We start from the raw sequence: 14,021 nt of genomic DNA, 5'->3' as shown, positions 1-14,021 counted from the left end.
TCATTAGATGCCCCCTGAAGAATGTGTGTGTGTGTCTGCCTGTCATACAATCATTAATAAATTCAAACCAGGTGTTAGGGGTATTGGAGCGTGATCTGATAATAGATCATTAGCTGTGCTCTAAAGGATTGGAGGCCTTTACACCAATCAGAGATGGATACAGTGTATATTACACTGACTGATGACAATATGAATGTCACACTGTGAATTTCTCTGGAGCGATCCTCAGCTGAAGATGGCTACATATGGTAAGTTGCTCTTATACCTGTGTATTAACTAAAGCAACAACGTTGTATTAAATAGTACCTAAGTAATTGCATTATAATTGAGTTAAACATGTTTTTTTATTACAGAGGAATAAACTGTTGGTTTTAAAAAAAACGCTGAGTCCCCTGTTGTTTTGCTAATGACCTTGTAACTGACTAGGCTTGTCACGCTTGTCGTCGGTTAAAGAGGACCAAAACGCAGCAGGTATGTGAATGCTCATTTCGACGTTTTAATAAGTACCAAATGAACACCAAAATAACAAACAGGAATACGATCGACAAAAACAGTCTGGCAAAGCATAAGGCTAAACGCAGAACAATCTCCCACAAATACACAGACAAACACACCCAACTAATATAGGACTTCCAATCAAAGGCAACACCACACAGCTGCCTTCAATTGGAAGTCCAACCCCAATTAACTCAACATAGAAACAGATAATCTAGACTAAACATAGAACTACATAAACAAGGAACAGTGCCCAAAAACCCCGGAATACATAAATCAAATACCCTTTAGAAAACACATCACCCCTAACCACATAAAACAAATACCCTCTGCCACGTCCTGACCAAACTACAATACCAATTAACCCTTTTACTGGCCAGGACGTGACAAGGCTATTAGGCCCAAATGCTTGTCTGAGGTCCTATTGTGTGTCTGCTGTCTGCTGGGAATCTCTTACCATGTCATAAATGCTGGACCCAGTCTCCTATACGCCAGAAAAAGACTCGCACACACAGGGTGACGTCATTGCTGCCTTAGCTTATGTCGCCACGGTTCAACAAGCTCAACCTTGAGTGTATAGCTGGAGGTGTTCGGTTTTAGAAACACAATAACGACGTAGGGAGTGAGCTATTATTTTCAACAGGTACATACCGGTATGTCTATTTGTACACCAACTAAAATAGAATTAGGATCTCTTAAATCACTATATCAGAGACAACATTGTGAATAAATATAATACAGAAATACATCACAAATACAACTTATTAATCATCCAAAATAATCTTAGCAATATCCAATCCTATATATATAATTCAACCCAATCAGACTAGTTTTAACTGTGGTATTTGTCATGTTCTCGTGTGAAACTATTTCATGCTCCTGTTTATAATGGTGTAACAATGTGGACGGGACGGTGTTGTGCTGTGGGTATGGCCACATGCTTCATCATTAATTAGTAGTAGTTATTATAAACAGGGAAGGGCGGAGAGCTCACTGGCCTTGTTATGCTGCATACAGGTGTTGGATCTTAATTTCACCAGTATTGTCAAAGCAAAATAATCCTGCAGCAAAAGAATTTGAACATTTAGTCCATAATGTTGCTTGATCGTTGGTTAGGCTATTAGCTGGCCAAAATTAGGCTACATGAAAACTGCAATACTGTTAGTGTAACCAACCATGTGTTAGTGCGGGTTTTCAGTGAATTCATGTCAGTCATGAAGCTCATCTGCATATCCTAAAGTGCATGAAAATTCTCATCAACAAAAGAGTGATCAAATTAATATCCTACATCTGTACGTATATGGTAATATGTGATAATATGTTAAATGTTGGAAATGTAATTCATATAAGCAGTCATTTAAAGAAACAGGATACTAATAATGTTAATGATGTCAAATTGACTTAAAGTGTATGCGTTCAAAAACAAAAATATAGTCACTATTTTGTTATTCATTTGAATTGGGTTGTTTCTCTCAACATGCTGAGTGAGACCATATTGCCGTCTAACTTTTACTAACAGAAAACAATTAAGCTAATAATAATTTATTAGCAAATTTTCCGTTTACAGTTTTATTCATAGAAAATGGGCAGTAATTGAAATAAATGAACGATAGACATATTTGTATTTGTGCTGCTACTAGGACACAAATATTATACATTTTATAAAGTTTATATAAAATTATATTTTTTTATTATGTATTTTATTTAAGTATATGTCCACATTACCTAAGTTATATGTATTTAACCTATACTTACTGTATACACTGTGTGTTTCAAAACATTAGGAACACCTGCTTTTTCCATGTTCCCTGTGGAACTCTTTTGGCACCTTGTAGAGTCCATGCCCGGACAAATTGAGGCTGTTCTGAGCGCAAAATGAATGAGGTGCAACTCAATATTAGGAAGGTGTTCTTAATGTTTTCTACACAGTGTATGTTATAAGTATAATTATAATAGTATATGTTTTGGGCAAAAGCATGCTAGGAGCAAGGGCATTCAAATTGGTTGATTATTATTGTTTCCCACACATTCTGTTGGGTTCTACTTAATTCAATAACTTACATTTACACAAGGAACAGTTTATGTATTATGAAACACTAATTACTTGTCCAAACAACACTTCAAGCAAATGTGTTACTAGCAAAATTGCATATTGTTGTGTAAAAGATACTGTATACAAAAATGTTACTCACAAATTCAAAAAATTCTTAATGAATCATTCTAAATGAACAAAAACAACCCAGCAAAAGCAAGTCCCTCTATCTCCGCTCCCGACTTTCCTTCTCTCTCTCCCTTGTTCCCTCTTTCCTCCCATGCAACACAAGACACTATTTGGAGCAGCTGGTTCCCTCTCCTCTGTGTGTATAACCAATTTGTCATGATCAGACTTCTCACCAACATTCAAACACACAGTCCCCCTCTCCTCTGCAGCCTGATAGATGACTGTACTAACCATTATCACCCGTTTCTGTTATGTGACTGTCTCAAAGCCCAATGAGTGTTGACTCCATAACAAATGAGGACAGAGTAGCTTAGCCGTGTAGCATGTCTCCATAATGGACTCTGTAACTTACACTACATACATATATGGTACATTGCTAGTAAATACAGTATATGTGTATGGCTATATGTATGGAGTGTGTGCATGTATGGCGCATTACACGGACATACTATATGTAGCCTGCATGTTGGGGATTGCATTTCTAGGAAGATAGTATCGATATAGCACATACATATTTTAAATGAATAGAAACAGTATATATTAATTAGCTCAATATATTATTAACACTATATTTTAGTCTCACGCTGAAAGATTTGTCTGTAAGCCAAGTGTTCCTGCTGAAAATATTAACACGCACTTGAACTTGAATGAATATGTAAGAACTGAAATAGTAAATTGAACAGACTTAGGGAGAAGGAGATATGATATTAATTAATCGTGTGTCCAAACAAATAAAATAATTATCTTATATTAGTAGTGCAGTAAAAATGCCAGGGATAAAGCTTCATGTTGATTCATTGAATAATTTAAAAGGACACCAATTACATAATTTGATAAATAAATCTGAACTAAATCATTTGAACACATTATTTGTGGACAAAAGTAAAACTAGCAAAATAAAGTCAAAACCTATCTGAAACAAACTCAAAATCACTCCCACTTTCCAACAAATCCCCAAACCCCCAGTGTCTACCAGTGAATCATCAGACATAGTAAACCAAGTCCAATATTCGGATATAAGTCCATATGGTCTGGACATAAGCAGAGTTACTCAACCAGTCCCATTCTAGTAGAGATCCATAGTTCCTTCTACACAACACTTAGAACCTAGAACACTTCTGAAGACATCAAAGAGAACTCTTCATCATAAAGTTCTACACACCAAATAGGCCAAGTCCCGCTAGCTTTATGAGAGGAAATATACTACTTAACTGGACCCTAAGGTGCCGAGTGAGTGAAGCAATTTAGGGAGCACAGTTCAAAAGGGGAAAGTGTGTGGAACAAGATGGCCCATGCTTTCCCCAACCAAATCAAATGTATTTATAAAGCCCTTTTTACATCAGCAGTTGACCCAAAGTGCTTATACAGAAACCCATCCTAAAACCCCAAAGAGCAAGCAATGCAGACGTAGAAACACACAATACAGACGTAGAAGCACAATGCAGACGTAGAAACACAATGCAGATGTAGAAACACAATGCAGATGTAGAAACACAATGCAGACGTAGAAACACAATGCAGACGTAGAAGCACAATGCAGACGTAGAAACAATGCAGACGTAGAAGCACAATGCAGATGTAGAAACACAATGCAGATGTAGAAACACAATGCAGACGTAGAAACACAATGCAGACGTAGAAGCACAATGCAGATGTAGAAACACAATGCAGACGTAGAAACACAATGCAGACGTAGAAACACAATGCAGATGTAGAAGCACAATGCAGACGTAGAAACACAATGCAGACGTAGAAACACAATGCAGACGTAGAACCACAATGCAGACGTAGAAACACAATGCAGACGTAGAAGCACAATGCAGACGTAGAAACACAATGCAGATGTAGAAACACAATGCAGACGTAGAAGCACAATGCAGACGTAGAACACACAATGCGGATGTAGAAACACAATGCAGATGTAGAACCACAATGCAGACGTAGAAACACACAATACAGATGTAGAAGCACAATGCAGATGTAGAACCACTGCCCAAACACAGCAAGCCTACAGAGAGATATCAATTCGATTTTTGGATTTGATGAATTAAGATCCCCATTAGCCGACGCCAATGGCTCTGTAGGTGGCCGCAGGCTACAACCCACCACTACACAACACAGAGAGCTATCAATCTGTACAACACAGCGAGCCCACAGAGAGCTATCAACCTGTACAATACAGCGAGCCTACAGAGAGCTATCAATCTGTACAACACAGCGAGCCTACAGAGAGCTATCAATCTGTACAACACAGCGAGCCCACAGAGAGCTATCAATCTGTACAACACAGCGAGCCTACAGAGAGCTATCAATCTGTACAACACAGCCTTGACCCTATACTCCTATACTCCTATACTCCTATACTCCTATACTCAACAGAGTCATCTCCAGTCTCAGAAACACTCCCGGAGGAACAGAAAAGTCACACCAACCTGGAGCAGCGGTTGCACTGTAGGAGTCCGGTCTATGTTACACCCCACTAGCAGCTACTGTAGTTACGTTATGACCTATGTCTAGTGGCTGAGGAGGCATGAGACTTGCTTACTGCCCGTCTCTCTACTAGCACTGTGACTAACTGTACACCAACTCCACCACCCCAACCCTTTCCTATGTAGTTAAAGTTAACTCCACCACCCCAAACCCTTTCCTATGTAGTTAAAGTTAACTCCACCACCCCAACCCTTTCCTATGTAGTTAAAGTTAACTCCACCACTACACACTGCCCTGTGAGTCCCTGTACTGACGCTATAGTCTAACACACTGCCCTGTGAGTCCCTGTACTGACGCTATAGTCTAACACACTGCCCTGTGAGTCCCTGTACTGAGGCTATAGTCTAACACACTGCCCTGTGAGTCCCTGTACTGACGCTATAGTCTAACACACTGCCCTGTGAGTCCCTGTACTGACGCTATAGTCTAACACACTGCCCTGTGAGTCCCTGTACTGACGCTATAGTCTAACACACTGCCCTGTGAGTCCCTGTACTGACGCTATAGTCTAACACACTGCCCTGTGAGTCCCTGTATGTGAGTGTCTCTTTTACTATAACTCCACCACAATACCACTACCAGTGCCATTCCATATGCGAGTGCCCCTGCCCCTATGTAAGTTCAATATTGTTAATGCTAAGTTTACCACTATACCACTACCCTCGGCCCTTCCCTGAGCTGGTCCCCCAGCCCACCTGGTTTATTATTTACCACCAGATGTATTGGGAGAGATGGGGGGCCATTTTGTGGGTCAACTCTACTAGGATTCCACTATGACAAAAAAATACAGTATTTAGAAAAGATGTATATTTTATAGGTTTAAAATAAACTATATTTAAATTACTTGGCTGTTGCAAGTTAATATAATGTTAACGATAAGACATCTAAATACATAAAACAAAAATGTCTTCTTCTAAATCATAACATAGATATTTTAGATAGAAGATGGAATATCGGGTCAGTTAAAGATGGTATTTATAAAGGTGCAATACCTTTATAACGTATATGAAAACAATTATTAGTTGATATGTTCAACCCTGACCGTAACACAGCTTAAATAAAATGTTATCCACATCTATCCACCTTGGTAGGCACACACACACACACACACACACACACACACACACACACACACACACACACACACACACACACACACACACACACACACACACAGAATTATATTAATATTTTACCATATGGTACATTTATAATAGGAAACATTAAGCAACAAGTTAACAACACAAAGCTCATCCTAAATGGATATAGCAACACACGCCAGTGACCGTAATGACAGAGTTTTTCCCATAACGTTTTCTTTGCACACATATTAAAAACAGCTGCAGGTATGCTGATAATTGAATACATTTTCTTTCTATTCTTCTACCTATTATTGTTATTATTATTTTTACAAAGAACCCCTTTTCATTAAGATAATATTTCGAGCGGCTTTATGAATTATTAGGTGTTAAAACTGTATGTTTACTGACAATGTAGTAATGCTTTTTTAACAACTACATAGGCCTGCTTCATCTATCAGTTTGCACCCAAAAAAGAATGTTCACAACTTCGTATAGATTGTGTATTTTAATTTGACAACGAAGGAATATTATTGCATCTTCCAATGTGTTTTATGAAGATATTTTTGTTTTATCAATTTTCCTAGGCTTATCAGAATTAGATAAATGTCCACAAGCAAATTAATGAAAGTAAATTAATAGGCCTACATTAACTTGAATTAAGTTGTAAAGTTTCATAGCATGTTTGGATAATGTTTGATATTGTCGGTTGTGTAAAATGCATAGCCTATGCTATTATAACAAAGAAGAAGACTCAACATAATTAATAAGAAGCCTACGACACAGACTTATAATACAACGTTAGCAAATGCGGACAATATAGGCTATTTTAATCAATTAACTTTTCTCCAACTTTTTCATCTATTTGAAGAAAAATGTAAAATTTGTGTTGTGCCTTTTAGTCCCCAGATAACATCATTCTGCCTCATGTTTGTCAACACTGGAATTCTCAAAACTCAACATAAAGATCTTAATTAAATTCGATCGATATTTGAAACACTACCCACTTCGGACGACATTCCTAACTTGCCAGAAAATTGGTGAAGGCGACTAGGTCTAATATCCTGTTAATATATCCTTATTATGCATTAATAAAAATTATGATTGGGCCATACTTCGAATCAATAAACTGTAGGCCTACTTTATTAACATGCGGATAGTTCATTTGGTGACATCTCACCACTTTTGCGCATTGGTTTCCAGTTTCTCATAAAGACAAGCATTTTACCTAAACTCCCAGGCATCCTATTCCCTGTGAGGTGCCAATGCAACAGATTTACATCCCCTCCATCTGTTGCAGTTTAGCTCGGGGCGGTCCATCCGGTGGAGAGAGAGAACAAACTGCTTTTAGTGAGCCTATCTCCAACTTATTTTTAAAAGTCCGGAACAGGACATGACTGGGCCAAAATGTTAGGCCCTAAATACAGTGCACCGTGCAACACGGTTCTTTCCACCGAGTTTCTCTCAGGACAGCAGCCTACAAGGTGACGCCTGTGGTCTACAGGTAAACTCCCCACCTCGCTGACCGTAAATATCATTCAGGGAGCATCAATTTGATTGCGCAATATAAAACTTGTATATTGAGTTACCAAGAAATGTGCCTGCAGAGGACGAACGTTTGCCTAAAAAGTACAACATTAATATCACAATAATCATCATGAATATAAAAAAGTGACAAGCAAAATTGACAAGCAGAATTAATGCATATGACCTACAAACCTGTTCACTTTAAAATAAATGAAATTGACAGATTATCAATGAAGCCCCTTATTCAAAGCAACTCCACCATACCATCACCTCTATATGAATACAATCTTTAATTAACCTAGTCTAATTTAATCCCACTAGATGGCACTAAATGCTTTGCTCTGTGGCTCCAGGAGTCCCTGTGGAGATAGGATTTAACCATATGAGGGCACCATTCTCTTTCTGATGAATCTAAACCTGGGTTCTCCAAGCCTTTTCCCAGAGACTTACCCTCCTGCAGGTTTTCACTACAACCCCAGTTGTAACTAACCTAGTTCAGTTTATCAACCAGCTAATTATTAGAATCAGGTGTGCTATGTTAGGGTTGGATCGAAAACCTACAGGAGGGTAGCTCGCCAGGAGCAGGGTTGGAGTGAAAACCTACAGGAGGGTAGCTCTCCAGGAGCAGGGTTGGAGTGAAAACCTACAGGAGGGTAGATCTCCAGGAACAGGGTTGGAGTGAAAACCTACAGGAGGGTAGCTCTCCAGGAACAGGGTTGGAGTGAAAACCTACAGGAGGGTAGCTCTCCAGGAGCAGGGTTGGAGTGAAAACCTACAGGAGGGTAGATCTCCAGGAACAGGGTTGGAGTGGAAACCTACAGGAGGGTAGATCTCCAGGAACAGGGTTGGAGTGAAAACCTACAGGAGGGTAGATCTCCAGGAACAGGGTTGGAGTGAAAACCTACAGGAGGGTAGATCTCCAGGAACAGGGTTGGAGTGGAAACCTACAGGAGGGTAGATCTCCAGGAACAGGGTTGGAGTGAAAACCTACAGGAGGGTAGATCTCCAGGAACAGGGTTGGAGTGGAAACCTACAGGAGGGTAGATCTCCAGGAACAGGGTTGGGGTGAAAACCTACAGGACGGTAGCTCTCCAGGAACAGGGTTGGAGATCTCTGATCTAAACTGTGTCATGTCTGTCTATCATGTCTCTGTCATTTATTTATTTATCTTGCTCCTTTGCACCCCAGTATCTCTACTTGCACATTCACCTTCTGCACATCAATCACTCCAGTGTTTAATTGCTATATTGGAATTACTTCGACACCATGGCCTATTTATTGCCTTACCTCCCTTATCTTACCTCATTTGCACACACTGTATATAGACTTTTTCTACTGTATTATTGACTGTATGTTTGTTTATTCCATGTGTAACTCTGTGTTGTTGCATGTGTCGAACTGCTTTGCTTTATCTTGGCCAGGTCACAGTTGTAAATGAGAACTTGTTCTCAACTGGCCTACCTGGTTAAATAAAGGTGAAATAAATAAATAAAAACATGTCTGTCTATCATGTCTCTGTCATGTCTGTCCTCACAACTTCTAAGAGTTTGATTATTGATAGAAATGTGGTCCAATGTGGCTCAGTTGGTAACTTATGGTGCTTGCAACACAAGGGTCATGGGTTTGTTTCTGGCTGGGGCCACCCGTATGTAATGTATGCACGCATAACTTTAAGTTGCTTTGGATAGTTATTATATTATTCAAAACTGCAGCCATAAGTAGTATTAGAATGCAAGATAAAGCAAAAAGTACGTCATAAAATGGTCCCTTGTGGCTCAGTTGGTAGAGCATGGTGCTTGTGACGTCAGGGTTGTGGGTTTGATTCCCACAGGGGACCAGTATGAAAATGTATCCACTCACTACTGTAAGTCGCTCTGGATAAGAGTGTCTGCTAAATGACTAACATGTAAATAAAATCACTGGCCTGTTGATAGTTAATATAATAAAGAATAATGCATTTAGGATGATGACCATCTCTCTAACACAGGTGTATGCCGCTACGCTGTCTTTGTCTCACCCGAACACACACCAGTGGAGGCTGCTGAGGGGAGGACGGCTAATAATAATGTCTGTACCACGAGCCTGTCCTCCCTCAATTAAGGTGCCGACAACCTCCTGTGACGCACCCACCCAAACCCCCCAATCTCATGAAGAGACATGGATCAGGTTGTCAAGCTATCAACCCTAACCATGCCCCTTGACTTTTCCCAATACGGAACAACCAGTCAATCACATTCCCACAACCCTAATGAAAGTTTTCAACAGATCCATCACATACCGCTCGACTGCTTACTCATCACGAGGTTGTCAAGTTCACTGAGGTGAGGGAGGGTGAGTTATGGATGGATGGGTCAGCTAGATTACTCATCATGTGGTCTACATGTTTGTTAGGGTGAGGAGGGGTGAGGGTGAGGGTGGTTTGGGGTAAGGCCTGGGCTAGGGGTAAAGTATGTATGGACGAGTCCGGGGGGTCTGGGTCAGCTAGATTGAGCCTGACTTTGCAGCTCCAAGGGATCAAATACATGGTATATGGCACAGCTGAGGGAGCCTCTGATTTATTGCTGCCCAGGAACGGGTGAGGAATCCTGGCCACGGACACATGGGCAGGATCCTGAGGAGCCTGGAGGACTGGTGCTCCATGAGGCTGATGGGTGGTAGCTGTGGTAGTGTGTGTGTGTGTGTGTGTGTGTGTGTGTGTGTGTGTGTGTGTGTGTGTGTGTGTGTGTGTGTGTGTGTGTGTGTGTGTGTGTGTGTGTGTGTGTGTGTGTGTGTGTGTGTGTGTGTGTGTGTGTGTGTGTGTGTGTGTGTGTGTGTGTGTGTGGTGTCTAAGTATAATGGCAGTGATTGGCACATTCCACCTGACCTTTTTAAAAGGTGGAAATGTATGTTGCAGGTTAAATGTGGGGTTTTTATTAAGTCAAATAAAAACATTTACTTTAGGGTAACACACACTAAAAGCATCACGTCCCCTCTGTCCTCTGCTGTCAAATAAATGTTGAGTCACATGGTAGCAAACACATACTCTCACAAATCCTCTCTCTCACACACACACACACACACACACACACACACACACACACACACACACACACACACACACACACACACACACACACACACACACACACACACACACACACACACACACACACACACACACACACCATAGCTCTTATTTCAGCCACCAGCTATTAGGAAGGTGTAACATAGGATATCGGGGTCACAGAGAAACACGCAGGTCAAATGGAATCTTCTGGTCGAAGACAGCTGGACCATAACTGTGTTTCAGCACTAAGAGCATTCCTGCTAAAATGATCATACGTGTGTGTGTGTGTGTTCATTCCTGCTTTTCGGTGTGTGTGTGTGTGTGTGTGTGTGTGTGTGTGTGTGTGTGTGTGTGTGTGTGTGTGTGTGTGTGTGTGTGTGTGTGTGTGTGTGTGTGTGTGTGTGTGTGTGTGTGTGTGTGCCTTCCTGCTAAAACACACAGTGGAAATACCTAAATTAGTGTTTGACACTGATTACCAGTGGAAGTGAGGAATTGTTCCCTAGAGTACTATGGAAATACAGTGACACCTGTTGCAATAATTAAATAAAACATTTATTTAAACAGGAAGTTAAGGTTATAAACAATGGATTTACCTTAATCTATACCCATCATTGCCTTCATTATAACTATCAATCATTGTAACCATACAGTAGTAAGTAGCAAGCTCACTTTAACTGCAATTTAAGAGAAAAATAGTCTGAATTCAACCAGACAAAATATCAACCAAAACATATTTCAGAAAAACGACTAATTGATTGATTCTCAATGGACCAACACTTATACATGTACTGCATGAATATAACACATTCCTACGGCTAATGTTTTTCAGTAGCTAGATAATGTCTCTGAGTAGAGCGTTATTATTCAGCTGGTGTTTCTGAGCACGAAGCTAGCTCATAATACGGCTAATGTTTTTCAGTAGCTAGATAATGTCTCTGAGTAGAGCGTTATTATTCAGCTGGTGTTTCTGAGCACGAAGCTAGCTCATAATACGGCTAATGTTTTTCAGTAGCTAGGTAATGTCTCTGAGTAGAGCGTTATTATTCAGCTGGTGTTTCTGAGCACGAAGCTAGCTCATAATACAGCTAATGTTTTTCAGTAGCTAGATAATGTCTCTGAGTAGAGCGTTATTATTCAGCTGGTGTTTCTGAGCACGAAGCTAGCTCATAATACAGCTAATGTTTTTGAAACTGTTCGTCAGTACTTGTCCACTGTATCGAATGCTCCTCTGCGGTTTGCATTGTGAGGTGTGCATAGAGCTCTGCGTGTGTGTGTCTAAGGTGGTTGGACCGTCTACAGATTGACACAGGAGGCCCCTAGGAACTGTAGATGAGATGGAGAATGTCTAAAACTAACTAACGGACATTACTTATAGTGGGTGGCCTTAGGGATCACTTCTAGGTCAATAGGTCAATTCTTCGCTCCACTATCAGGTCGACGACGCTACAACCCTGCCCAAAAACAAAACCTAACCCCTACCTCCTGGATTTAGCACTAGATCGGAAAGAATTGTGTAGATCAGAAAGAATTGGACAGGTATAAGCAATATAATTGTAGATCCAACTTGGCTTCTGATAGGATAGTTCCGATTTAGGTATTTGCTCATACCTCTCCAATGCTTTCAGATCTACACCAGGAGAATCACTAGTTTCTTTGGCAGACAGTGAATTGTTTTTGCTATAATATAAAGGGATCATTGCTATAACAGCTGAGTCTGACAAGCAATTTTCCTGTTCTGTTGTAAAATATATTTATAGCTTTACTAGTGTCCCCTTGTGGAGAATCAATTCTCCATTTTCATTGGCTGAGCTGTTCCTGTGACAGATTAAAAAGCCATTTTTTTTCCCTGATGAAATTCCACAGTCAAAACAACAGTGAAAACCAATATTCCACTGACATTTTGGACAATTTGAAGGATGAAGTGCAGCTCCTTGCCACTCAGGAGTCTTCCCTCTCTGCAGACAGCAACACAGGAGCTTTTTTTGGAGTACAGGGTGACGCATTTGTATCTCCCCCTCTGTCTCTCTCTCTCCTTCTCTCCCTCATCCCTCTTTCTCCCTCTCTTTCCCTCGCTCTCCTTCTCCCTCTCCCTCCCTCGTCCCTCTATCCAAAGCAAGCGTAGCATTTAACCATCTGTCAGCGGCATCAGCCGGTGACTGCCAATCTCACCCTGTCACACCCTGGCAACTTGTGCCTCATCAGCCAATCGGAACACAGTTTCCCCTCCACCTGCTCACCCCCTCCCTCCCTCCCTCCCTCCCTCCCAACCCTGACCCCTACCACCCCTGCTGTCCACACATGGAAAACTATGGCCACTCACAACAGGAGGTGTGAGGTAAGGCCTCTCCAGCCTCTCTCCCTGGTCTGCCTGCAAACATCTCTGCACTCTCATTGCTAAAGATGAGATGCCCTCCTTGAAAGCGATAGTGCCCTGGGCACAGATGAGTAGGATCCCTTTGCCATGGCAGTCCGTGTATATCAGTTCAGAGCAGAGGAAGAGAGAGAAATGAGAGAGGGAAGAAAAAGTAGACTATGGAGAGGATGAAGTAAAGAGAGAGAGGGAAAGGCTTGCCTGTCTACCCAGACTTTTTGCTCCGGCCAACGCCACGCCCACTGATGCTAGTTTTTTCTCCGCAATGAGTCTGGATCTGAATACCTCCCAGACGATTTATAGAATGGAAATCCATTCTAGAACGTCTGATTGGTCCCAGAAACCAATGGGTTGGGCCAGAGCGGAGTCAGAACACACGTGGGTACAGAGGCGTTTGAAAATGTGTCATTGTCTTTGTTTTGTACAACACCCCTCATTTTGACGTCACCACAAATGACTTCAACGATGGCAGTCTCAGACTGAAGGAACATAGATCAGTGGAAGAATTCAGTTTGAGGCAAGGGAGAGACAGGGAAGAGAGTGGGGTAATGAGAGAGAGAGAGAGAGAGAGAGAGAGAGAGAGAGAGAGAGAGGGAGGGAGAGAGAGAGAGAGAGAGAAAGAGAGAGAGAGGAAAGATGAGATAAGGGAGAGAGAAGAAGAAAAAATGTGAGTATTGAGAGAGTGAAGAAAAGAGAGAGGTAAAAGAGAGAGAGTGTAAGACAGGAAAGTAGCAAGAGTGGAGAAAAAAAAGAGAGAGAGAGATAGTGGGATACAGAGAGAGAGAGAACATG

The 14,021-nt window shown here is 41.1% G+C and overlaps 1 protein-coding gene and 1 non-coding gene across 4 annotated transcripts in view; one reads left to right on the top strand and one right to left on the bottom strand.

The window, feature by feature from the left end:
* Positions 1 to 14,021, bottom strand: part of LOC106564483 (RNA-binding protein 20) — a 69,760-nt gene that overhangs the window by 29,076 nt on the left and 26,663 nt on the right. The window contains exon 1 of one of the 3 annotated variants that reach the window (XM_045691042.1): positions 5,149 to 5,324. The exons of the other annotated variants lie outside the window; for them this stretch is intronic. The gene's annotated coding sequence lies outside the window, so the exon portion shown is untranslated. Of the gene's footprint in view, positions 1 to 5,148; positions 5,325 to 14,021 lie in introns of those variants that run through there. 3 annotated transcript variants of the gene reach the window in all.
* Positions 9,576 to 9,649, top strand: trnat-ugu (transfer RNA threonine (anticodon UGU)). Its single transcript has one exon. It is a non-coding gene; the product is annotated as a tRNA-Thr (tRNA).

The sequence above is a fragment of the Salmo salar genome, chromosome ssa12 (assembly GCF_905237065.1).
Source record: "Salmo salar chromosome ssa12, Ssal_v3.1, whole genome shotgun sequence".
Taxonomy (NCBI): Eukaryota; Metazoa; Chordata; class Actinopteri; order Salmoniformes; family Salmonidae; genus Salmo; species Salmo salar.
Note: the sequence above shows the minus strand (reverse complement) of the source record. Positions and strands in the feature narration are given on the sequence as shown.